Source organism: Rhinatrema bivittatum, chromosome 4 (assembly GCF_901001135.1).
Source record: "Rhinatrema bivittatum chromosome 4, aRhiBiv1.1, whole genome shotgun sequence".
NCBI classification, from domain to species: domain Eukaryota; kingdom Metazoa; phylum Chordata; class Amphibia; order Gymnophiona; family Rhinatrematidae; genus Rhinatrema; species Rhinatrema bivittatum.
This window is the reverse complement of record NC_042618.1, coordinates 19,982,710-20,010,589: the sequence shown is the minus strand read 5'-3', so window position 1 is coordinate 20,010,589 and position 27,880 is coordinate 19,982,710. Positions and strand designations below refer to the sequence as shown.

At 48.0% G+C, this 27,880-nt stretch overlaps 1 protein-coding gene across 4 annotated transcripts in view; it reads left to right on the top strand.

Annotated features, from left to right (window-relative positions):
• CCDC88C (coiled-coil domain containing 88C) overlaps nt 1-27,880 on the top strand; it is a 569,522-nt gene that overhangs the window by 190,329 nt on the left and 351,313 nt on the right. The window lies entirely within an intron of this gene.

The following is a 27,880-nucleotide window of genomic DNA, read 5'->3' as shown; positions in this document are numbered from 1 at the left end:
GGATCCATAATTTCTCACAGGACAAGCAGGATGGTAGTCCTCACACATGGGTGACAGGATGGAGCCCTTTCACTGGCACCTACTGGGCATGCCCAGCATGGCACTAACCCTACAACCAGCAGGGGTCCCCCTTCAGTCTCTTTTTTTTCTGCGCAGCAGTAGCTACGTGGGTTAATGAGCTCTCTAGAGATTCTTGACAGGAATTATCCTCACGAAATGTTTTTCAAAAATTTCAAACAAATTCTACCCCATAAGGGTCCCCTTATCTATTCCGTAGTCCGCGGTTGTAAGGTAAGGCGCTACCCTCATTTGCGGTCGATTCCTGTCGAGTTTTCCCTTCAGGGCCTACCAGCCATTGATCGCACCACGGCTAAATTTTTGTCGAAGCCATGGCATCGGGTTTTCGTTGGTGCCCCGATTGTCCTCTGACAGTGTCCATCACAGACCCGCACAGGGTTTGTGTATTGTGTTTGGGGTCAGACCATGATGTCTTAACCTGCACCAAATGTGCCCAAATGACGCCGAAGGGCCGTAAGGCCTGATCCGAGAAAATTGAGTTTCTCTTTCAGGCGAAGCCGCCGACTCAGTTTCGACATCGTCCGAGCTGGTGCCATCAACTTCTCAATGGCGGGGACACCGGTGCGGCCCTTCCGGCGCCGACTACTCCGAAGGCGTCGACCTCTTCGGCCCCGGAAAAGGACCGAGGAGATCATCGTGAGAAGCGTCAACACCGGCATCCAAAGGCCCAGTCCGCCAATCCAGGCAAGCCCTCTGCATCGGTGTCGACAGCCACCAAAGAAGAAATACTGTCTAGAGCAGGCCCCATCCTCCTCTGTGACCGGATCACCGAGGCACTCCCCACTTTCATTGGTGCTGGGAGCCGCGATTCCACTTTCACCGGTGGACCCTCGGCTATGCCTGTGCTGCCTCCTACTCCGGGACTGGATTTACATGCCCCAGATTTCTACGAGGAATTGGATCGGATGATCCAAGAGGCCATTAGAAAACCACAGCAGGGCTTCCAGCCTCCATCAGCACTGGCACCGAAGCCATTCCTGGTCGCCGATCCGATCCCCACGGCACTCGCACCGCTACTCGACAGGCTGGATGTGTTGCTCTGTGCACTTCCACCGGCGGAACAGAGGATACCGATGTTTCCATCACCTTCTACTCGGATTCCATTGTCATTGGAAGAAGAGGACTCACCGAGGCCAGAACCCATACCCGGACCGTCTGGACTTTTACCACAGACTCGCCTGTCAATGTCACCGGTTCCATCGGTGCCTACTCTACCATCGATGCCTAGGCCTGAACCTTCTGGACTGACTCCGTTCCTTCCTTCTGGTGATCCTATGGGAGCTGGTGATCAGCTTTATGATCCTTGGACCGATGACTCCCTTCCCAGGATTCTGATAATCTGCCTTCAGATCCCTCTCCCCCTGAGGAAAGACAATGCTCTCCTCCAGAGGCTCTTCCCTCTTCCCTACCCTCTTTAATATCTATCTCTTACCCCTCTGCCAGTTCCTCGCAAAATTAAATCTAACACATTTTATATATGCCGATGACGTGCAGATACTGATTCCCATAACAGAATCCCTCCCCAAAACCCTTAAGTTCTGGGACAGCTGCCTTCACTCCATCAACCTCCTCCTCACCAGTCTCAATCTTGTCCTCATTCCCCGGATCACAACATCCTTTCTCTCCCTGGCCCCTCAACCGCCACAGCTGCCCAAGCGAGAGACCTCTGTGTTATACTGCACAACTGACCTTAAAAAAAATTTGTTAACACAACAAAAGAATGCTTCTACAAACTACAAATTTTGAAAAAACTTAGACCCCTCCTCCACTTCTGACTTCCGGATGGTTGACTACTGCAACTCCCTCCTCCTTGGCCTCCCTGCAACTACCACAATACCCCTGCAGATGCTCCAGAATGCTGCCGCCAGAATCCTAACCAACTCCAGCCGAGGAGACCACATCACACCCATCCTCAGGAATCTCCATTGGCTCCCTATAAGCTTCAGAATCCTTCATAAGTCTCTCACTATTATTCACAAGACCATCCACAATCAGCACTCGCTCGAGCTAAAAATCCCGCTTCGACTCCACACCTCAAAGACCGGTTAGAGCTGCCTATAAAGGAACCCTTCACGCTCCCCCTACCAAATCCACTTTTCATACCTCCACTAGGGAACGTGCCTTCTCCATAGCTGGGCCATCTCTGTGGAATGTTATGCCTCCAAACCTACGCCAGGAACGCTGCCCGCTGACCTTTAAGGAAAAACTTAAGACCTGGCTGTTCAAACAAGCCTATCCTTAACCTTATAATCTGTAATGTTATATACAATATGAAATACTGAATGTATCTTATATGTATATTATGGTTATAACTAATATCATTTATCTGTTCCTCTTACCTCGGTTATTCAATTTATACTACTACTCAATTGTTCCTTCTCTCCTTACCCTCTTCATCCTCCAAGCTCCAGTAACCCTCGTTCATTGTAACTTACCTCTTCTCTTAACTCTATCAGTAGCTTCCTAGCTACGATTAAGTTAATGTTAATTTACCCTTGTTCGATGTGAACCGATGTGATATGACATGCGTCATGAATTTCAGTATAGAAAATAATTAAATAACTAAATATAAAGGAAATGTCTGAAACAATTCCATTTCAGCTTCAGACAGAAGAGGACTCAAGGCACAGGATGCTGGAAGTACTCCAGTTTCTTGATGCACCTAAGAAAATAGTCTATTCCTATTCATGAAATCCTTATTGATCTGCTAAAGAGAAATTGGGAGCATCCAGGTTCGGTACCACCTGTTAACCGAAAGACAGATGTCACCTACCTTGTACAGACAGCCACTGGGTTTCAAAGACCACAGCTGGATCACCATTCTGTGGTTGTGGAATCAGCCCAGAAGAAGGCATGACGTTCTAAACCTCATTCCTCCATACCTCCAGGGAAAGAATAGAAGTCCCTGGATGCATTTGGCAGATGTGTCTTCCATGGCTCAATGCTCATTTCTCGCATTGCCTCCTACCAGTTATACATGATCCAGTATAACAGAGACCTTTTTAAGAAGATCCAGCATTTCTCTGAATCTTTACCCGAACAATTCCAGGATCAACTCAATGCTCTGGCTCAGAAAGGCCTAGATGCTGGCAAGCATAGGGTCCGTGCTGCCTATGACATTTTTGACACTGCCTCTAGAGTTTCTGCAGCGGGGATTAGTGCAAGAAGGTGGGCCTGGCTGAAGTCCTCTGACCTACGACCAGAGGTACAGGACCAGTTAGCTGACCTACCCTGTGCTGGAGATAATCTCTTTGGGGACAAAATCCATGAAACAGTAGTACAGATAAAGGACCACCATGAAACACTGCGCCAGCTTTCCTCAGTACCTTCTGACTTCCCGTCCACTTCTAAGAGGACTTTCCGAAGGAACTCTAAGCGGCCGTCGTTCAAGCCACGGAGATATTAAAACATGGATGTTTACCAAAGCATACCAACTTACCCAGTGAACAACACAATGCTAACCCCCTCCAGTCTAACCTGAAGAAAAATGAAACTCAACACAAGTATAGATTATAACAAAGAATTGAAACCTGAAAACTGAACAGCAACCAACTTGTAATGATATCCATATGTTAATCTTTTGAACCTTTTTGAAACCCTTGTTATCCCCCTTAACCTTGTAACCTTTGTATTTTTGTAAACTATTATGATGGCGAAACCGAATGACTGTATATAAAACTCGATAAATATATTATTCTCCTGCTACTCGAGGTCATCCTTCCAGGCCTTACCAGAAGGGTCAGCCCAGACAAGCCCAACCTCAGAAGACCCAGCCAACCCCTCAGCCGGGCCCAGCGGCTGGGTTTTGACTCCTCGCTGGAGAGCATAAGCCAACCTCCTCTACCATCCGTACCAGTCAGCGGTTGACTGTGCCACTTTACCAACACATGCCACACGATCACTTCAGACCAGTGGGTACTAGCTGTAGTGTCTCAAGGTTACCACCTCAACTTCCTGACTGTGCTGGCGGACTCCCCATCTTGGCTGATGTGGGGGTCATCCGATCATTCCTCTCAATTGGAGGAGGAGGTTTCCATCCTTCTCAAATCCTGAGCAATAGAATAATTGCCCCTCTCATGACGAGGGCAGGGGTTCTATTCTCTATATTTTCTCATCCCAAAAAGGTCAGGGGGCATTCATCCCATCCTGGACCTACGTGCCTTGAACAGGTATCTGCAAAAAGAAAAATTCAGAATGGTAACCCTAGGTTCCCTACTTCCTCTATTACAAAGAGAAGATTGGCTTTGCTCTCTAGATCTTCAGGACGCGTGCGCACACATTGCCATCACTCTGTCTCATCGAAAATTCCTTCAGTTCCTAGTCTGCCCCAGGCGCTTCCAGTACCAAGTGCTGCCATTCGGCCTGGTGTCCGCACCTTGAGTCTTCACCAAGTGCCTCATAGTGGTCACGGCCTACCTGAGGGGTCAAGGAGTCCAAGTCTACCCTTATCTCGACGATTGATTGATAAGGGCTCCGACCCAAAATCACATACTAGAATCCTTACGTCTAACTCTCAATACACTTCTGTCTCTCGGGTTTCTAGTCAACTATGCCAAGTCCAAACTAGTTCCATCTCAAACCCTATCCTTCATAGGGGTAGATTAGAACACCATACAGGCAAAGGCCTTCCTCCCTCAGGATCGAGCTTACACTCCCACATCCTTGGCACAATACCTCCAGGCTCGAGATTACTTGACGACTAGTCATTTCCTCATCCTGCTGGGTCATATGGCATCCTCGGTGCACGTCACTCCAATGGGCCCGCCTGGCCATGAGTGACACAGTAGACCTTGCGATCCCAGAGGGCTCAAGCTTATCATCCAATATCCAGCATTGTCCACGTTACCAAACAGCTCTGCCTGTCACTGGCCTGGTGGATGCAATACTCCAATCTCCTTCAAGGCCTCCCTTTTCAGGCTCCAGAACATCAGATTATCTTGACGACAGACGCCTCCAACTTGGGATGGGGTGCTCATGTTGACGACCTTCAGACTCAGGGAACCTGGTCTCCAGAGGAAGCCAAACATCAGATAAATTTCCTGGAGCTTTGGGCGATCAGGTATGCCCTCAGAGGTTTTAAGGATTGCCTTTCAAACAATGCTATTCTGATTCAGACCGACAACCAGGTGGCGATGTGGTACATCAACAAGCAAGGGGGAATAGGCTCCTACCTTCTGTGTCAGGAAACTGCACAGATATTGGGTGTGGGCTCTTTCCCACTCGATGTACCTCAGAGCAAACCTACCTGGCGGGCATGGACAGTGTTCTGGTGGACAAGTTGAGTCAGACCTTTCATCCGCACGAATGGTCTCTCAACCCCACGGTAGCGGACACAATCTTCCAACATTGGGATTATCCACAAATAGACCTCTTTGCGTCCCTCCACAACCACAAAGTAGGGAACTTCTGCTCGCTCACTCGCAGCAGAGGGACGCCTTCGCCCTCTCATGGTCCAGAAGTCTCCTTGACGCATACCCTCCACTTCCACTCATATACAAGACTCTCGTGAAGTTACGAAGGGACAAGGGTTTAATGATTCTTATAGCCCCTTATTGGCCACACCAAGTCTGGTTCCCAGTCCTCCAGGATCTGTTTGCCAGCGCATCCCTCTAGGGGAAGATCCGCTTCTGATAACTCAGAACGAAGGGTGCCTTCGCCACCCCAACCTCCGAGCCCTTTCCTTGATGGCCTGGATGTTAAAAGGTTAATACTACAACCCCTTAACACTTTGGAGTTGGTGTCTCGAGTCCTGGTAGCTTCACAAAAACCTTCCATGGGATGCTTTTATTGTTCTAAGTGGAAAAGATTCACGGCCTGGTGCACGTCCATGTCCGTTGACCCTTTCACTTGTTCCACCACCAAATTCCTGGACTATCTCTGGCATCTGTCAGTCAGACCTGAAAACGTCTTCTATAAGAGTGCTTGTCAGTGCAGTAGCTGCTTTCCACAATGGCGTGGGAGATGTCTATTTCGACACAACCCTTAGTCACATGCTTCATGAGAGGTTTGCTCCACCTGAAACCTCCATTGCGCAGCCCGGCCCCTGCTTGGGACCTTAACGTGGTCTTAGGATGGCTCATGAACCTCTGTTTGAGCCTCTCCACTCCTGAGATCTCCACTATCTCGCCTGGAAAGTGATTTTTCTTCTCGCTACAACACCCTAAGTTTTTACCGAAGGTAGTGTCGGATTTTCATCTTAATCAATCCATCTTACCTGCTTTCTTTCCAAGGCCCCATACAAATCCATGAGAACAGGCTCTACATTCCCTGGACTGCAAACTTGCCCTTGCCTTTTATCTAGAGCGCACATCAACCCAACAGAAATCCACTCAATTATTTGTTTCTTTCGATACCATCAAATTGGGAAATCCAGTGGGAAAACAGACCCTTTCTTCCTGGTTGGCGGACTGCATCTCCTTTTGCTACCAGCAAGCGGGCATTCCGCTTCAGGACCGTGTGAAAGCATACACTTGTTAGGGCTGTGGCACACCTTCGTTTGGTGCCACTTATTGATATTTGTAAAGCTGCGACCTGGAGCTCTCTCCATACCTTCGCAGCCCATTATTGCTTGGATAAGGCTGGCAGGCAAGATTCCAATTTTGACCAGTCTGTTCTACGCAACCTATTCTCAGCTTAACTACCCAACATCCTACCAGCGACCCGTTCTGGGTTTTCAGGATGCCCTTCTACCCAAATCCAACCCTGTTGTGCCTGTTGCACGTCTTTGGGTGCATTTGGTGCATTGCAAGGGCATCCTCAGCTCGCTATTCACACATGTGAGGACTACCATCCTGCTTGTCCTGTGAGATAGCAGAGTTGCTTACCTGTAACAGGTGTTCTCACAGGACAGCAGGATGTTAGTCCTCATGAAACCTGCCCGCCACCCCGCGGAGTTGGGTTCGCTTGCGATTTATTTTATTTTTCGCACATACTTTTACTATACACAAGACTGAAGGGCAACCCCTGCTGGTTGCAGGGTTAGTGCCATGCCAGGCATGCCCTGTACGTGCCAGTCAAAGGTCTGGAAACTTTGACAAAAGTGTTCTGCGATTGGGCTCCATCCTGATGATGTCACCCATGTGTGAGGACTAACATCCTGCTGTCCTGTGAGAACACCTGTTACAGGTAAACAACTCTGCTATTTCAGGAACTTGTCCAGTACTCTCTTGAACCCCACTGTGTTAGGTGCTTTGACTAAGTGCTCTGGCAAAATATTCCATAGGTTGATTGTCTGCTGAATGAAAAACTACTTCCTATAATTTGTTTTAAATCTTCCGCTTGCTAGTTTCACGCAGGGCTGATGCAAAGTTATTAGGCCCCACCCCCATCCTATCCACATACATTTAAAAATTATGCTTTCATATTATATTTTACAAGAAAATGGTCATTCTGAGGTAAAAATATCACAGCAACATATATAATACATTTACATGCACTGCTGAGGTGAAAACCCTGCTTTTCTGTACACTCTGACTTAATATCATAGTGATATTAAGTCGGAGGCCCCAAAAACGTCTTTAAAAAAAAAAAAAAAAATGCCCGTGGGTTGGAAAACAGATGCTCAATTTTGCCGGCGTCCGTTTTCCGAACCCGTGGCTGTCAGCAGTTTCGACAACAGATGGCGGTAAAATTAAGCATCAGTTGTCAGACCCTTTGACAGCCGCCGCTTCTGCCAATAAGGAGGCGCTAGGAACGTGCTAGTGTCCCCAGCTCCTCCTTATTAGTGCCGGCACTAATTTAAATACTGAATTGCCTGAAGGTGCCTGGGCGTGCGTCGGGAGAGCAGGCACTCGCCTGGATCGCCTGAATCGGCCTTTTGGAAAGTGGGAGTGCCGAGAAGGGGTGGGAATGAGAAATGGAGGGAGCTGCTGTAGGCTGGGGGATGGGCTGGCAGCAATGATGCAGTAATGCTGAAGTGGGGCACTCACTGTGTGAACCTACATGCCACAGCACAGAGGAATGTGTGGCTTTGTGTCACTCACACATGCACTTCGTGTCCGAGAGAGAGCGGGCATGTGTGTGTTTGTCTCTGACACAGACACACATACTGACACAAAGACATACCCACATTCTGTGAATGAGTGTATGTGGTTGTCTTTGTGTCAGACATGCACAATTGTCTCTCTGGGACAGAGACAAAGTAGGTGTTTGTGTCTGAAACTGTGCATGTATGTGTGTTTGACAGTGGCAGGCAATGTAAATGTCTCATTAATTGGCAACTGGTTCAACAGCAGATTTGTTGGTAAGAGACTTTGACACTGTAAAGGATCCAAGATATATGTATAAATAAGAGAGATAACCAAACACTGCAGCTCTGTTTGTTCAACCCTGTTTGTTCACCCCGTTCTACTTAGTTATTTAGGAAAAATGTTAAATGTATGTTGCAGATTTTTTGGCTCAGTTCTACCAGGCTCCAGGTTACATGACCTCTCATGGATTAGCTTCTCTTGCTTTTAGGAGCTGTTGAAGCACGCGGTGCAGGGAAAACGTGAGGGAGTCAGACAGATACCTCATAGGGAGATTCTTTGCTGCAGTCCACCTGCGTATTGCTAAATGAATATACAGTTCAGTAAAACCCTATGGAACCAGCTCTGCAACATACTGTAATTGACATGACAATAGCTGAGCAGTTATGTCCTAAGGCAAGAAGAGTGCATTGGATGTTCTCATAATTGTCCTTGTTTGTGTATCTCTGCTGCCTTACAGGTTTCTGTTAGAGGAGCAGGTTTTTGTGGTTTTACATCTTACTGTTCTTAGTGATAATGGAAATACTCTGTACAGTTTTGGTCACCATGCTGCTGTATAAAGAGGTGACATTTTTTAGGAAAAGTACCAAAAAGGGACACAGACATGGCATTAAAAAGATACTGAATGAGGCATGTTTATAGAACTTTCTATTGAAATTTAAGCAGATAGCATAACCCCAGCCTTAAAGAAGAACTTTGTACTCTACTTCTAGCAGTGTACATTGTGCAATGCAAAAACAAGTTAACTAGGCAATCAAAATACCTTTTCAGTGTTTTGTATTATATTTTATAATGTAATTGGACTAGCATGGATAGCCATTGTCTTTTATTTCCTTGATGGCATATGTTGTCTCACTTCAGTTCAACAGATTTGATAGCAGCATCTGTCTTACCATTTACTATCTTTTGTCATCCTCATATCTACCGGTATTTATAGTTCAAAGGAAGTATCATGAGCCAAGTGAAAACCATATAGTTGATATTTTAATTGGCCTGTGCCAAAGTGAGACTCCAATATATGTTGTCACTTTAAAACAAGAAGCACTTTCTCTTTGCTACTCAGATGTGGTGTTAAGATACAATGTGTAAAACCTTGAAATGAAAATGTATATAATTTTATTTAAGCTGCTGTTGCACTGAACAAATGTTTGCAATCATAGAGAAAGGGCGTTCTATAAACTACATATAATCTGTTCAGATTGCGGTAGAGGAAGAGATGTCTCAGCATACAGTAGCAAAATAGAATAAGTAGCATCTTGGCAAAAATGCAGTCTCACATTCTGTTATAGTAAGGAAGGAGAACGAGAACATCTGAGACACAAGTACAAAATATTGTTTTTCTAGCGTGTCATCAGATGGACTCAGGACCAGTGGGTTTATGCTCCCCTCTCAGCAGATGGAGATGGAGCAAGCTGATGTCACAGTATGTGTGTGTGTATGTATATGTATATATATATATATATATATATATATATATATATATATATATATATATATATAGCCCTGCAGTGACCCCCAGCCTGCCAGTATTCTCCATCTCCAGCAGATGGTGGATGTGCATCTCCCTATGGGGATTGCTTTGAGTTTTTTTAGAAGGAGAATTTGAAATCTAATTTAAGGATGATAAAGCCCTGCTGTCCTGCGGTAATACCTAAAGGTCCCTCCCACTTTGAGAATTCCTGAGGTGATTTCCGTCGTCCCTCAGAGGTGTCTTGTTCTAGTAGCTGGCTTTGCCGACATGGACTTAGCTGGAGACCGTCTCTGTGCTTAGGCAGGTAAGGCTGAACTCCGGTAAGTTAAAAAAAACAAAACAAAAAACTTAGCAGGAGGTTTTACTGTACAGGGTTTCCTTCTCCTGCCCGTTCTCCCAGCTCAATGTGCCATGCATAAATTTGTACTGCTTCGTGGGAGGATGAAGGATATGGGCAGCCTGGCAGGTTGAGCAGCCTCTATAGTCTAGGAGCCGCTTCAAGGCTATAGGCTTTCGGAGGCTGCCCTCTACTGGATTGTCAGCCTGGCATATGCGTCTCGCTGTATGTTCAGTTGTGTGCACAGTTTTTGGGTGCACAGTAAAGCCTTGAATTTTGAGTGCCACAATAAGCGCTGCCTAGTGGCTGCGCACTTCAGTCAGCACTCAAGTGGCACTGTGTGCTTGAGCTTTTTGTGCACCCTCATTTTGGTCACCTGAGTGAGTGCCAGGTGTGCATGCATAAGTCTTGGATGCCTAATTTTTGAGCGCATAGTTGAGTGCTGAGGTGTAGGTGCACAGGTATTGGACGCATAAGTTTTGGGTGCCTAGTGAAGCGCATATATTAAAAAAAAAAAAAAAAAAAGGGAGAAAGCAGCTCGATGCATGCCTCCGACCACTGCTCAGCACAATGTCTGCCATGATAGCACCTAAGCGCCTTATTTTTGCACTGCCTGTTATTTTTGGACGTTTCCTTCCTGGAATGTCCATTGCTTTGTGCCCTTGCTGCTTGGAGGCTCATTGTCTTGTCTTCCTCTGTTTTTGGCTAAGCCTGGTTCTTCCCAGCTGAATGTGGTCTGGTTGAAGACATCTCAGGTGGGACGACTGACCTTGGCCCTCCCTTAACTGTTCCTCAGCAGGGGAAGGTGACTCAGTAAGTAGTATTCTCATAGGACAAGCAGGATGGTAGTCCTCACATATGAGTGGCATCAGGATGGAGTCCAATCACGGAACACTTTTGTCAAAGTTTCTAGACATTTGACTGGCACCTACTGGGCATGCCCAGTATGGCACCAACCCTGCATCCAGCAGGGGTCCCCCTTCAGTCTCTTTTTTCCACGCAGCAGTAGCCACGCGGGTTAAGGAGCTCTCTAGAGCTTCCTGACGGGAATTTTCCTCATGGAACTTATTTCCAAAATTTCAAAAACATTCTACCCCATAGGGGTCCCCCTATCAATTCTGTAGTCCGTTGTCATAAGGTAAGGCTTTACCCTCATTTGCAGTCGATACCAGTCGAGTTTTCCCTTCGGAGCCTACTGGCCATCGACCGCACTGTGGCTAAATTTTTGTTGAAGCCATGGTGTCGGGTTTTTGTCAGTACCCTATGCGGGTCCATCACAGACCCGCATAGGGGTCTGTGTGTTGTGTTTGGGGTCGAACCACGACGTCTTAACTTGCACCAAATGTGCCCAAATGACACCGAAGGGCCGTAAGGTCCGCTCAGAGAAGATGGAGTTTCTTTTTCAGGCAAAGCCACAGACTCCATCGAGCGCTTCAACATCATTTGAACTGGTGTCATCGACCTCTCGCCAGCAGTGGGACACATATGCTTTCCACCCGGCACCAACTACTCTGAAGGTATCGACTTCTTCCTCTTCAGCTCTGGAGAAGGACTGAGGAGAACATCATGAAAAGCGTCAACACCATCATCGGAAGGCTCAGTCTGCTGATCTGGAGATCCTATGGGAGCAGGTGATCAGCCTTACGATCCTTGGACCGATGATTCTTCCCAGGATTCTGATCTACCTTCAGAGCAATCTCCCCCTGAGGAGAGAAGACGTTCTCCTCCAGAGGACCTGTCCTTTATTAATTTTATAAAGGAAATGTCTGAAGCCATACCATTCCAACTTCAGACTGCAGAGGACTCCAGACACAAGATGCTGGAAGTGCTCCAATTCATAGATGCACCCAAGGAGATCATGTCCATACCTGTTCATGAAGTCCTCCTGGACTTGCTGAAGAGGAATTGGGAGCATCCAGGCTCTACCACAGGTGAATCGAAAAACAGATGCCACCTACCTGGTACAGACAGCCCCTGGTTTCCAAAACCCACAGCTGGATAACCATTCTGTGGTTGTAGAGTCAGCCCAGAAAAAGGCACGACGTTCTAAGCCTCATTCTTCCATACCTCCAGGGAAAGAACAGAGGTCCCTGGATGCATTTGGCTGTCATGTTTTCCATGGCTCAGTGCTTATTTCTCACATTGCTTCCTACCAATTATACATGACCCAGTATAACAGGGACCTATTTAAAAAGATCCAAGAATCTTCTGAGTCTTTACCCGACCAGTTTCATGATCAACTCAATGCCCTGGCTGAGAAGGGTCTAGATGCTGGCAAGCATGAGGTCGCGGTGCCTATAACATTTTTGACAGTGCTTCCAGAGTGTTCGCAGCGGGGATTAGTGCACAAAGATAGGCCTGGCTGAGTCCTCTGACTTAAGACCAGAAGTACAGCACCAGAAGTACAGCTGACCTGCCCTGTGCTGGATATAATCTCTTCAGGGACAAAATGCAGGAGACCATAGCACAGCTTAAAGACCACCACGAGATGCTACGCCAGCTTTCATCTGTGCCTTCTGATTTCCTGTCCACCTCTAAAAGGACATTCCGAAGAGACTCTAAGCAGCTGTCCTTCAAGCCACGGAGATATTATCCTCCTGCTACTCAAGGTCGCCCCTCCAGACCTTACCGGAAAGGTCAGCCCAAACAATCCAGACCTCAAAAATCTCAACCAGCTGCTGGATTTTGACTCCTTGCTGGAGAGCATAAGCCAACCTCCTCTACCATCCATACCCGTCTGCGGTCGGTTTTGCCACTTCACCAACATATGGCATACGATCACTTCAGATCAGTGGGTACTCGCTATACTGATTCAAGGTTACCACCTCAACTTCCTGACTGTACCGGCGGACTCCACACCTCGACTGACGTGGGGATCATCCGACCACTCCTCTCTTCTGGAGGAAGAGGTTTCAACCCTCCTGCGGTCCTGGGCAATAGAACCAGTGCCCCTCTCCCAGCAGGGGTAGGGGTTCTATTCCCGGTATTTCCTAATTTCAAAAATGTCAGGAGTCATTCGTCCAGGCCTGGACATCCATGCCTTAAACAAGTATCTACAGAAGGAAAAGTTCAGGATGGTAACCTTGGGCTCTCTACTTACTCTTCTACAAAGAGGAGATTGGCTTTGCTCTCTGGATCTTCAGGACACGTACACACACATCTCAATCCCGCCGTCTCACTGCAAATTCCTTCGATTCCTAGTCTGCCCCCAGCACTTCCAGTACTGGGTACTGCCATTCAGCCTAGCATCCGCACCTCGAGTCTTTACCAAGTGCCTCGTAGTGGTCGTGGCCTACCTGAAGAGTCAAGGCATCCATGTCTACCCTTATCTCGATGATTGGCTGATAAGGGCTCCAACTCAAAAGGACGCACTAGCCTTCTTACGTCTAACTCTCCATATATTGCTGTCTCTTGGGATTCTGATCAACTATCCCAAGTCCAGCCTAGTTCCATCTCAAGCCCTATCCTTCATAGGAGCCGACTTGGACACGGTGCAGGTAAAAGCATTCCTCCCTCAGGACTGAGCTCGTACTCTCATGTCCCTAGCACAATGCCTCCAGGATGGAGATTACACAACAGCTCGTCATTTCCTCATTTTGCTGGGTCACATGGCATCCTCTGTACATGTCACTCCAATGGCATGCCTCGCCATGAGAGTCATGCAATGGACTTTGAAGTCCTAGTGGGCTCAGGCTTATCATTCAATGTCCTGCATTGTCCACCTTACCAAGCAGCTCTGCCTGTCGCTGGCCTGGTGAAAGCGGCTCTCCAATCTTCAAGACCTTCCCTTTCAAATTCTAGAATATCAAATTATCCTGACAACGGCCGCCTCCAACCTAGATTGGGGTGCTCATGTCGACGTGCTGCAGACTCAGGGAACCTGGTCTCCAGAGGAAGCTAAACATCAGATAAATTTTCTGGAGCTTCGTGCAATCAGATATGCCCTCAGTCTTTCAGGATTGCCTCTCAAACAAGGCCATCTTGATTCAGACAGATAACCAGGTGGCGATGTGGTACATCAATAAGCAAGATGGAATGGGCTCCTACCTTCTTTGTCTGGAAACTGTACAGATATGGGCATGAGCTCTTTCCCATGTGATGTACCTCAGAGCTACCTACTTGGTGGGCATGGACAAGTTGAGTCAAACCTTCCATCCGCTCGAAAGGTCTCTCAACCCCATGGTAGCGGACACAATCTTCCAACGTTGGGGGTATCCACAAATAGACCTCTTTGCGTCCATCCACAACCACAAAGTAGAGAACTTCTGCTCCCTCACTCGCAGCCGCCACTCACAGCCGAGGGACGCTTCCGCCCTCTCGTGGTCCAGTGGTCTCCTCTATGCATACCCTCCACTTCCACTCATATCAAAGACTCTCGTGAAGTTACGAAGGGACAAGGGCTTAATGATTCTGATAGCCCCTGGTTCCCAATCCTCCGGCGCATCCCTCTAGGGGAGGATCCACTTCTGATAACTCAGAACGACGGGTGCCTATGCCACCCCAACTCCAGGCCCTATCCCTGACGGCCTGGATGTTGAAAGGTTAATACTCCAACCCCTTAACCTTTCAGAGTCTGTATCCCGAGTCCTGGTAGCTTCACAAAAGCCTTCCACGAGATGCTCTTATAGTTCTAAGTGGAAAAGGTTTATGGTCTGGTGCACGTCTGTGTCCATAGACCCCCTCCTCTTATTCCACTGCAAAGTTTCTGGACTATCTCTGGGATCTGTCAGAATCGGGCCTGAAAACTTCCTCTATAAGGGTGCATGTCTGTGCGGTAGCTGCTTTCCATAACGGCGTGGGAGATGTCTCTATTTCGACACAGCCCTTAGTCACATGCTTCATGAGAGGTTTTGCTCCACCTGAAACCTCCATTGCGCCCTTCGGCCCCCACTTGGGACCTTAACGTGGTCTTAGGGCGGCTCATGAAACCTCTGTTTGAGCCTCTCCACTCCTGCGATCTCCACTATCTCACCTGGAAAGTAATTTCTCACAGGACAAGCAGGATGGTTGTCCTCACAAATGGGTGACATCGAGGATGGAGCCCACCACGGAAAACTTCTGTCAAAGTTTAAACAGAACTTTGACTGGCCCCTACTGGGCATGCCCAGCAAGGCACTGACCCTGCAGCCAGCAGGGGTCTCCCTTCAGTCTTCTTTTTTCCGCGCAGCAGTTGCCACGCGGTGAAAGGAGCTCTCTAACCACGTTCCTGACAGGAATTTGGAAGTTAATTTCCTAAGAAAATTTGCCCCTCAGGGGTCTCCCTTCGACAAATTTTTAGTCATCTTACGGAACCCGGTAAGTTTTTTGCCTTTTTCCATCGACTACCGTCGAATTTGGCCCTTGAGGCCTGTTGGCACTTACCGATCCCCAGCCTAAATTTTGGCTTCAGGCCATGGCAACGGGGGTTCCGCCGTTGTCCGGATTGTACCCGGACTATGTCCATCACAGACCCCCACAGGGTTTGTGTGATGTGTTTGGGTAGTGAGCATGATGTCCTGACTTGCACCAAATGTGCCTTAATGACACCCAAGGGTCGCAAAGCCAGGATGGAGAAGATGGGGCTCCTCTTCCATGCACCCACCCCAACGCCATCGATAGCATCGACGTCATCGGAACCGGCACCGTCGAAGTTGTACCATCATCGTCAAACCTCCGGTGACCGTCCGCCATCGATCGCTTCTCGGCCGTCGACTCCCGTCCCTTCCCCGGATGGGCGAGGGGATCGGAAGGAAAAGCACCGCTATCGACGGCACAAATCTCGGCCTGTCGAGGATCCACAGCCATCGACCTCTGCTCAAGCCGAGCCACCGACAAAGAAGCCGCGAACAGACCGGACACCCTCCACGTCTCGTTCGCAGGCATCGAGGAAACCCTCACCCTCCCGGGGTGCGGGGGCCGTGATCCCACCGGTTACGGTGGTCCCTCCGGCCCTGCCTCAGCCTCCCTCTCCCGTCGAGCCGGGTATGGTTACCCCTGGTCTCCGGGCAGAACTGGACCGGCTAGTCCAGGAGGCCATCGAGAAAGCGATGAAGAAATTGCAACCTCCATCGGCACCGTCTCCGGCACCGGTTCCAGTGCCGCCCCCGGCACCGACACCGGCACCGGCTTCGCCACCGAGGAGGGAACCGACCACCGAGCCGTTGATACAAGCGCTAGCACCGCTACTGAGCCGCATGGAGGCGCTCATGACGGCCCTTCCATCGGTGATTCCAGTGCCATCGACAACACCACCGTCTCCGACTGGATTTTCATCGGCAGGAGAAACACCGTTCCGGATTCCCCCTTCCGGGGTGGTTCCATCGGTGCCTTCTGGTATATCTCCACCGATATATCCTTCGGTTCCATCCATTCCACGCCAGGCACCGATTCCATCGACAGCACCGAAGCCATCGATGCCATTTCTGGTTCCACCTACGGCACCGATTCCACCTCGGTTTCCATCGGTGCCTTTAGAGCCTCAGCCAGGTCCATCAGGGTTACAAACCCCACTTGATCCCTACGATACCTGGGGTGATGATGATGATACATCTTCTGACACGGATTTGCCTTCGCCTCCATCTCCTACAGAGAGTAGAAAAAGATCTCCTCCTGAGGATCTATCTTTCATTAATTTTGTGAAAGAGATGTCAGAAGTTGTACCTTTTCAACTACAATCTGAAGCTGATGACAGACACCAGATGATGGAACTCCTTCAATTTCTGGATGCTCCAAAAATCATCGCTTCCATCCCTATACACCAGGTGTTTTTGGATCTGCTCAAGAAAAACTGGGAATCTCCTTCATCAGTGTCCCCAGTTAACAAAAAAGCTGACTCCACCTACCTTGTCCAGTCAGCACCAGGTTTCCAAAAACCTCAACTGGATCATCGCTCTGTTGTGGTTGAGTCCGCGCAGAAGAAGGCCAAGCGTCTTAAGCCACACTCTTCTACCCCACCTACCAGGGACAACAAGTTCCTAGATAGTGTTGGACAGAAAGTCTATCATGGAGCTATGTTGATTTCACGCATAGCTTCATATCAACTTTATATGACTCAGTACAACAGAGCCATCCTTAAGCAGATGCAAGAATATGCTGACACGTTACCAGACCAATACCAACCGCAGCTTCAAGCCCTTCTTCACAAGGGATTTGAGGCAGGGAAGCACGAGATTAGGACTGCCTACGACATATTCGATGCTTCCACAAAAGTTTCAGCCACAGCCATCTCAGCCAGACGTTGGGCTTGGTTAAAATCATCCAACCTTCGCCCAGAGGTTCAGGATCGGCTTGCTGATTTACCCTGCTTAGGCGATAATTTGTTTGGAGAGCAAATTCAGCAGATTGTGGCGGAGTTGAAAGACCACCATGAGACGTTGAAACAACTCTCATCTGTCCCACCTGAGCTGACCTCCAAGCAACCGCAAAAGAAAGACTCTAAGAAGTCATTCTTTCGACCACGCCGTTATTACCCTCCATCGGCCAGGCCTCGTCCAGCTCGATCCTCTACTAGGCCTCAGCCGCGTCAGCCTAGGAAACAAAGGCCTACTGTAGCCCCTCCTCCTGGGCCTGCGGCTGGCCTTTGACTCCCCTGTAGGGAACACATGCCAAACCCCTCTTCCGGACATCCCTGTAGGAGGTCGACTGTACCATTTTCTACAACCTTGGTTGCAGATCACCTCAGATCAGTGGGTGCTAACAATTATCGCACAGGGTTACCACCTCAACTTCATAACTCTTCCGGCAGACTCCCCGCCTCTTCAAGCGTGGAGTCTATCCACCCATTTGGCTCAATTACAACACGAAGTATCTCTTCTTCTGCAATCAAATGCTATAGAACCCGTTCCTCCCTCTCAACGAGGCAAGGGATTCTATTCCAGATACTTCCTAATACCAAAGAAATCGGGGGGACTACGTCCCATTTTGGACCTTCGAGCCCTCAACAAATACCTTCAAAAAGAGAAGTTCAAAATGGTAACCCTAGGCGCGCTGCTCCCTCTGCTACAAAGAGGGGATTGGCTGTGCTCTCTCGACCTCAAGGACGTTTATACCCACATTGCGATCACACAATCCCATCGCAAATATCTGCGGTTTCTAGTTGGCCACGACCATTATCAATACCGTGTCCTCCCTTTCGGTCTAGCTTCTGCCCCACGAGTCTTTACCAAATGTCTCGTAGTGGTAGCAGCATTCCTCAGGAAGGAAGGTGTCCACGTCTACCCATACCTGGACGATTGGCTAATCAGGGCCTCCACCCAACAGATAGCTCAATCCTCCCTAAAATTGACAATTCAAACACTCCTTTCCTTAGGGTTTCTCGTCAATTACGAGAAATCTTGCTTAGTCCCGTCTCAAACCTTATCCTTCATTGGAGCAGACTTGGACACCTTGCAGGCAAAGGCTTACCTTCCTCTTCAGAGGGTCCACGGCTCGCCAGTTCCTCATTCTCCTAGGACACATGGCATCCTCGGTTCAAGTCACTCCCATGACCCGACTAGCCATGAGAGTAACACAATGGACTCTACGACACCAATGGATTCAAGCTTTTCAGCCTCTGTCCTCCATAGTCACAGTCACACAAGCGCTGCGCCTATCCTTAACCTGGTGGACGACTCAGGTCAACCTCCTTCAGGGCTTACCCTTTCTTCCACCGGATCCGCAAGTAATCCTAACCACCGACGCTTCTCACATCGGTTGGGTAGCCCATATGGACGACTTTCAAACCCAAGGGTTATGGTCCAACGAGGAAGCCGAACACCAGATCAATTTCCTGGAACTTCGAGCAATCCGCTATGCGCTCCGCACTTTCAAAGATCATCTCTTTCATCAGATAATCTTAATCCAGACGGACAACCAAGTGGCCATGTGGTACATAAACAAGCAGGGAGGCACAGGCTCCTTCCTTCTGTGTCAGGAAGCTGCGCAGATCTGGGCGGAAGCCCTCTCCCACTCCATGTACCTCAGGGCCACTTACCTGCCGGGAGTAGACAATGTATTGGCAGACCAGCTGAGCCGTGTCTTCCAACCGCACGAGTGGTCACTCGATCCTCTGGTAGCGACCTCTCTGTTTCACAAGTGGGGTTCTCCCCGCATAGACCTCTTTGCGTCCCCTCAGAACCACAAAGTGGACGATTACTGCTCTCTCATTCGGAGCCAGCACTCTCGGCCGAGGGATGCATTCTCCCTCAAGTGGACAACCGGTCTGCTCTATGCATTCCCTCCACTTCCTCTTGTGTCAAAGACTCTCGTGAAGCTACGCCAGGACGGGGGAACCATGATCCTGATAGCACCTTACTGGCCATGCCAAGTATGGTTTCCAATACTCCAGGATCTCTCCATCCGCAGGCACATTCCTCTGGGAAAGGACCCGCATCTGCTCACTCAAAATGACGGATGCCTCCTCCATCCCAACCTCCAAGCCTTGTCCCTGATGGCATGGATGTTGAAAGGTTAGTCCTTTAGCCTTTCAACCTTTCAGATTCCGTTTCTCGGGTCCTGATAGCTTCACGAAAGCCTTCCACAAGAAAGTCTTACTCATACAAATGGAAAAGGTACACATCATGGTGCACTTCTCAGTCCCTTGATCCCCTTTCCTGTCCAATCTCCAAATTCTTGGACTATTTATGGCATCTCTCTGAATCAGGTCTTAAAACCTCTTCTATCAGAATGCATGTCAGTGCGGTAGCCGCCTTCCATAAAGGTGTACAGGGTGTCCCTATTTCAGTACAACCCCTAGTAACACGTTTTCTTAAAGGCTTGCTCCATCTGAAGCCACCCTTACGTCCTCCGGCCCCATCTTGGGACCTTAACCTGGTTCTTGGTCGTCTAATGAAACCTCCTTTCGAACCTCTGCACTCCTGTGAGTTAAAGTATCTCACATGGAAAGTGTTATTCCTTTTGGCTATCACTTCAGCTCGCAGGGTTAGTGAATTGCAGGCCCTAGTTACCTATCCGCCTTACACTAAGCTCCTGCAGGACCGGGCGGTACTCCGCACTCACCCTAAATTTTTACCTAAGGTAGTTTCTGAGTTTCATATTAATCAATCCATCATACTACCTATCTTTTTTCCCAGGCCCCACTCTAACTCCGGGGAACAGACTCTGCATACCCTAGACTGCAAACGAGCTCTAGCTTTTTATCTAGACCGTACAGTTGCTCACAGGAAGAGCACTCAATTATTTGTCTCTTTTCATCCTAACAAGTTAGGACATCCTGTGGGTAAGCAGGCTCTTTCCTCCTGGTTGGCGGACTGCATTTCTTTTTGCTATCAGCAAGCTGGCATTCCCTTTCAAGACCGTGTGAAAGCACACTCTGTGAGGGCCATGGCGACGTCAGTGGCACACCTTCGATCGGTGCCGCTTCCTGACATCTGCAGGGCTGCAACCTGGAGTTCTCTCCATACCTTTGCAGCCCACTATTGTTTGGACAAAGCTGGAAGACAGGACTCCATCTTCGGCCAATCTGTCTTGCGTAACCTTTTTCCAACGTGATGTACCAACACCCTTCCACCTTCCCGGTAGGGTGCGGATGCCCTTTACCAAATTCCACCCCAGTTGTAGTGCCTGTTGCACGTCGTTGGGTGCATTTGGTGCAAGTCAGGACATCCTCAGCTCGGTACTCACCCATTTGTGAGGACAACCATCCTGCTTGTCCTGTGAGAAAGCAAATGTTGCTTACCTGATGTAACAGGTGTTCTCACAGGACAGCAGGATGTTAGTCCTCACGAAACCCGCCCGCCACCCCGCGGTGTTGGGTTTGTTTTGTTTTTACTTTCTAGGCACTGCCTGTAGCTTTGAAAATCAGACTGAAGGGAGACCCCTGCTGGCTGCAGGGTCAGTGCCTTGCTGCGCATGCCCAGTAGGGGCCAGTCAAAGTTCTATTAAACTTTGACAGAAGTTTTCCGTGGTGGGCACCATCCTCGATGTCACCCATTTGTGAGGACTAACATCCTGCTGTCCTGTGAGAACACCTGTTACATCAGGTAAGCAACATTTGCTTTTTCTTCTCGCTATAACATCCGTTCTATGTTCTATGTAACGTTTATGTTACATAGAACTATGTATGTCTGTTCTATGTATGTTCTGTGTAACATCTATGTATGTTCTATGTAATGTTCTATGTAACATTTTCCAATTAGTTGTTTCGCTGTAAACCGATGTGATATGTATTTTCACATGAATGTCTATAAAAAAGTTCAAATAAAATAAATCCGCTCTGAGTTAGTGAGTTACAGGCATTAGTAATCTTACCGCCTTACACTAAAATTCTACATGACAGAGTGGTCCTCTGTACACACCCTAAGTTTTTACCAAAGGTAGTGTCGGAATTTCATCTTAATCAATCTATCATCTTACCTACTTTCTTTCCAAGGCCCCATTCAAACCCAGGAGAACACTCTACATTCCCTGGACTGCAAACGTGCCCTAGCCTTTTATTTGGAGTGCACGTCAGCCCACAGGAAGGCCATTCAATTATTTGTTCCTTTTGATAACATCAAATTGGGAAATTCAGTGGGAAAACAGACACTTTCCTCCTGGTTAACGGACTGTATCTCCTTTTGCTACCAGCAAGCAGGCATTCCGCTATAAGACCATGTAAAAGTGCACTCTGTTAGGGCCGTGGCAACCTCAGTGGCACACCTTCGTTCGGTACCACTTATTGATATTTGTAAGGCTGCATCCTGGAGCTCTCTCCATACCTTCGCACCCCATTATTGCTTTGATAAGGCCGGCAGGCAAGATTCCAATTTTGGCCAGTCTGTTCTACGCAACCTATTCTCAGCTTAACTACCCAACATCCTACCAGCGACCCGTTCTGGGTTTTCAGGATGCCCTTCTACCCAAATCCAACCCTGTTGTGCCTGTTGCATGTCTTTGGGTGCATTTGGTGCATTGCGAGGGCATCCTCAGCTCTCTATTCACCTATATGTGAGGACTACCATCCTGCTTGTCCTGTGAGAAAGCAGAGTTGCTTACCTGTAACAGGTGTTTTCACAGGACAGCAGGATGTTAGTCCTCACGAAACCTGCCCGCCACCCCGCGGAGTTGGGTTCGCTTGCGATTTTATTTTATTTTTCGCACGTACTTTTACTATACACAAGACTGAAGGGCGACCACTGTTGGTTGCAGGGTTAGTGCCATGCTGGGCATGCCCAGTAGGTGCCAGTCAAAGTTCTAGAAACTTTGACAAAAGTGTTCCGTGATTGGGCTCCATCCTGATGATGTCACCCATATGTGAGGACTAACATCCTGCTGTCCTGTGAGAACACCTGTTACAGGTAAGCAACTCTGCTTTCAGATGCCTCTCAGTCTGGATGCTTCTACCTCTTTTCAGTGCCGCAGTGCCCCTTGAGTGGTAGTGGGTCCTCTAGATGGAGCTCAAGCTGGCTCGGAGGATGGCGCCGGTCCTGCCTTTCTTGAGGACTGGGAACCGTATAGAACTGTGACTGTTCCTTCGTAGAGGGCTTTTCCCCAGACCTTGTCCATGCTTGGAGTTCCTGGGGCAGATTCCATTTCTGAGCCAAGGAGAAATCCTAGTTTGGTTTGCCTTGCGTAAAGTCTCGTCCTTTTTCCCGTGATGGAAGCTATTCTAGAATTGATTGAACTTGAGTGCAGTGCCCCAGAGGCTATTTCCAAAGGAGTCAGAAGGCCTTTACCCGCTGGATTTACTGGTAAGAGAGCACTTCCGTTTTCCAAAGGTAGATGCACTTGTGTGTGTAGTTTCCAAGTGGACTACTATTCCTGTGAAAGGGGGAAAGGCCTTGATGGATGCTCAATTTAGCAAGATTGAGACTGTCCTTGAGTGGGCATTTGAAGCTGTGGCAGTGACCTTGCAACCCTTCAATATGTTCCTTGATGGCTCGCTCTTGTTTGCTTCTCTCCCAGGAGTTTGCTATCTCTGCCGTAAATCCTAACTCTGTTATGATACCAGCTGCTGCCTTTTTGGCTGATGCGGGATGTGCCTTGGTCCGCACCTTGTCCAGAAGAGTGACATTGATTGTGGTGGCCAGTTGCCAGTTTTGGTTAAGAAATTGATCGACTGATGTGACCTCCAAGGCTAATCTCACCAAATTTCCTTTTCACAGCTCGCTCTGGTTTAATGATGAATTGGAGATCCTGGCCAGAAAGTGGAGAAAATCACTAATTCGTCATTTGCCGGAGGATAAGAGACAGGCGCAGCACCTCTTTATAAGGAGAGATCGTGCTGCAGGATCCAAGTATTTATGATAGACGAGGAGTGAAGGTTTGCCGACCCACCTTCGGGAACATGTTAGAGGATGTCTCTCTCTCTTTCTCTCTCTCTTATCAGAGGAAGGTTGAGATTACTTTGGACCAGTGAGTCCTGGAGGTGATACGAGGAGGATATGCGCTGGAATTTTGCAGTATTCTTTGGACCGTGTTCATGGTGTCCCCTTGCCACATACCACAAAAGAAATAGGCAGTGGAATTCATGCTTCAAAGGCTCCTCACTCAGGCTGAGGGCTGTGGTCCTGGTGCCCACGTCTCAAAGTACAGGGTGATTCATATATTTTGTTGTGCCTAAGGAGGGCTCCTTTTGTGCCATCCTGGATCTCAAGAGGGTCAACTGTCATTTGAAGGTGACTCATTTTCGCATGGAAACTTTGCGCTCGGTGGTGGTGCAGTCACGAGAATTTCTGACCTCCTTGGAACTGTTGGAGGCTTACCTTCACATTCCCATCCGATTGGAACACCAGCGCTTTCTATGGTTTGGTGTTGGGGTGCCATTATCAGTTTTGGGTGCTGCCCTTTGGTCTAGCCATTGCTCCCAGAACATTTTCCAAGGTTATGGTGATAGTAGCGGTGGCCTTGCGAAAAAAAGGAATCCTGGTACTTCTGTATTTGGATGACTGGCTGATTCGAGCCAAGTCTCCAGCAGAGAGCCACCTGGTGACATACAATGTAATCTCCTTATTACAGGATCTCTGTTGTATGGTGAACCTGACCAAGAGCAATCTTCAGCCATCACAGGCCTTGGAATATCTGGGGTCTGGATCGCACGGGATAGAAAGCAGAGTTGCTTACCTGTAACAGGTGTTCTCCCAGGACAGCAGGATGTAGTCCTCACATATGGGTGACATCACTGGACGGAGCCCTATAGCAGAAAACTTTGTCAAAGTTTTTAGAAAGCTTTGACTGGCACACTGAGTGCACTGAGCATGCCCAGCATGCCATTATCCCTGTGTCCACAGGGTCTCCCTTCAGTCTTGTTTGTAGCAAAAAGCACGAGCGAAAAATAAAATAAACATTAGCGGTCCCAACTCTGCGGGGTGGCAGATGGGTTTTGTGAGGACTTCATCCTGCTGTCCTGGGAGAACACCTGTTACAGTTAAGCAACTCTGCTTTCTCCCAGGACAAGCAGGATGGTAGTCCTCACATATGGGTGATTAGCAAGCTACAGGCTGACTCGTATTACATCAGCCAATAGCAGACAACTCGTGCGGAGGCACAATAATTGGGGTGCTATTGGCAATGATGAGGCAGCCTGACATCACAGCAGGTAGTTGTGGAAGGAGTTTGGGATTATCGTGGAAGAAAGCTTTTCAAGACAGGTTGGCCAAAGGCAGAGTCTTGACAGACTTTTATTGATGATTAGTAGGGGGCTGCGAATGTGTGAAGATAGCTAAAAGTCGCAGCCTAGGAAATAGCTGCAATTGGTACTGAACGATAGTGTGGTACCGATGTTGTCATGGCCGTTATAGAATGTGCCTGCACTCACCCCTAGAGAGAGAGGCCTGGTGCATCATAACAGAATTCGATGGTCTGCTAGTCAGTTGGAGAGTGTTTGTTTGCCCACTTGAACTCGCAGCTTGTCTTTTGTCAAAGAAGGAAAAGTTAGGTGTAATTCCTATGGAGTGTAGTGCGGTCTAGATAGAATGCAAGTGCACTCTTACAGTCCAAGAAGTGAAAAACCTGCTCGCCCTGGTGAGAGAGAGGTGGTTGGGAAAAAGTGGGCAGAGTATATTCTGAGTAAGGTGAGAGGCTGCGTCTACCTTAAGAATATGAGGGTGAGTACATAAGACCACTCGGTCACGGAGGATTGCAGTGTAGGGGTGAGTATGCTTTAAGGGCTTGAACTCACTGACCCTGTTAGCAGATGTGATAGCTACGAGGGAAAGAAGTTCCCATGTCAGACTGTTAAAGTTATAGGAATGCAAAGGCTCGAACGGGGAACGTATGAGTCTTATAAGCACTAAATGTAGGCCCCATTCCATAACCAGTGAAAATAGAGGCAGCTTAATCAGTGGATAACCCATGGTAAGCTGACTCAGAAGGGGTTGAACCGTTAATCAGGCATCCCCACTCCCAAGTGGTATGCCGAATTGGAACTGAGGTGTACCCATGTGGAGGATATCTGGGGACCAGAATCCGAGGATATGTTAGAAAGCGTGAGAGAAAAGGAGTGGTGTAGAAAAAGGGGCTAATACCTTTTTGAATGTGTCATGTGGTAAACAAACGGAAAATTTGACAATTTTATTATGTTACCCATTATTAAATTGAAACAGTATACACATATATGATTATCCCAAAATCATATAAATGGTAACCCCAACCCATCTCTCATTTAGAGTATATTACTGAACTATGTAACCGTAAAATATTGGCACACCATGGATAACCTAGAAACCTAACCAACCTATTTCGTGCCGAAATGTAAACCGTTGTGATGGTATATTACTAAACGACGGTATAGTAAAATTTTAAATAAATAAATCATGCCATTTTGAATGTTAAGATTTACGTGTGGAAGGCTGTTGTGACGCTATCAGTACCTGAGATCATCAGTGAGTCTGTGATATGAGACTGACCTGTGAGCAGGTGAATTGGTTACTAGAGTGATAGGTTGAGAAGTATGGGAAAGCAAACTTGTCGTGGTCAGAACGTGGGTCTGAGAAACAGTGAACACCGTCCTGTTGTAGCATAATGAGAGTTTTGGCTATGAGAGGCGTCGAAAGAGACACATATAAGAGACTTTTGCAGAGCGAGCTAAGGCATCCATGGGAATGCATTCCGATACGTGTAGGGAGTAGAATCTGTCCACAATATGGTTCGATTTGGACATGAGGGCAAGGTCGGTTGACCTCTGTGCTAGAAGATTTTGCTCGCTACACATGTAGTCAGAGACCATTTGAGAGAATGGAAACTTCTTTGGAGAAGGTCTGCTAGTGCGTTCAGTAATTCTGTTAGATAAGTGGCCCGGGAATGCATGGAATGTGCAAGGGCCGAAGGCTAGAGCTGCGCAGCTTCCTGGCAAAGCAGCTAAGAGGTTGTGCGTGCTTGAGTGTTGGAATACCACATTGCCACTATGCTGTCTGTATGCACAAAGGTTTGTTGCAGAGGCAGCATTTTAAGGCATAAAAGGCATAACTCATGGCTCAAAGCTCCAGGAAGTTGATGTGAAACTCTGTATGGAGCGGAATAGACACATATTGGGTTGGAAAGATGTGGATTCGAACTCTTCAACCCTAAGTAAATGCGACCGTGACCAGGATCATCTGAGGATTTGGTTCTAGATCGGTAATATGGATCAGGGACGAAAGCGGTTGAACAACTTAGAGCCACTGATATTTGAAAATCCACTGAATCTTACTCATAGCCAGTCTGGGTATAAGAATGAAGTGGATAGTGAAAAAACCCCGTGGCCCATCAATGAAAGAATTGAGGGGCTGAGGCTATGTTGCATGCATGCAGAGATGTGTAGGAATTTGACAGAATGTCTGCACGGTTGTTGGTCAGGAAGTTTGTTGCGACTGTAGTGCCCAGAACTGCTCCATATGGGATTTATGGTAGTTAAACAGAAATCCCAGGAAAATGTAGTAGATTTATAGTAAGTCTTGGAGAGTTTAGAGCTCCTTGCTTGGATTGACTCCTATTAGACAGTTGTCCATGCAAGGAAAAGCGTGAAAGATGTTTCTCTCCATAGAGAAACAGCAGTCACTGCTAGGCATTTGGTGAAATACACAAGTTGTCGAAGCTAGTGCGAACAGCAGAACTTGGAATTGGAGTGTTGACTCACTATGAAGCACATAGAAAGACCAGAGGAGAGAGGCAACCCACTTATTGCGGTAAGGGAAGCACGGTGACGAGAGACACCATTTTACCTATCCCTTCTGAAGAAAGTTGTTGACATTTCTGAGGTCCAAGATGGGCGGAGAGCATCTGCTTTCTGTTGAAAGAAGGAATAGTGGGATTAACCGCCCCCCACCCCCACACACACACACACCACCACCACCTTGTAGCGTCCGGGGGACTGTACCTCGAGCCCTGGTACTAAGTGGGATGGCCGTTCTGATATCCGGAAAAGTTGAGAGACCAGGAGGCTGTCCAACTGCTGGAGCTGATGTAATCTGGATATCAGCAAGTCTCATGTGGGAGCATGAGCGGTAAGTCTTTCCCGCATCTCTGTCCCGGAAGAGTGTCAGTCGGATCAGTGCTCTTCACTACAGGTTTCAAAGATTGGAGACACTCATATAAGTACTGAGTGTTATAAAACTGATGATGTATCTTGGCATTAAGCATTGCCGCCTGGAAGATGCGCTTTCCAAAGGTGTCTAGATACCTATTATCTTTCCCTGGAGGGATATTGGAATGTAGCTGCGATTTCTTCACCCTCTTCATAGCTGACTCCACCACTATGGATGCATGGGGAATCTGAACCATATTATAGAAGGGTGATTTGCACATCCAGAAATTCACATCTGTTTTAAGCAACGTGATGGGTCCCGAGAAAGGAGATTGCCATGCTCTGGTCAT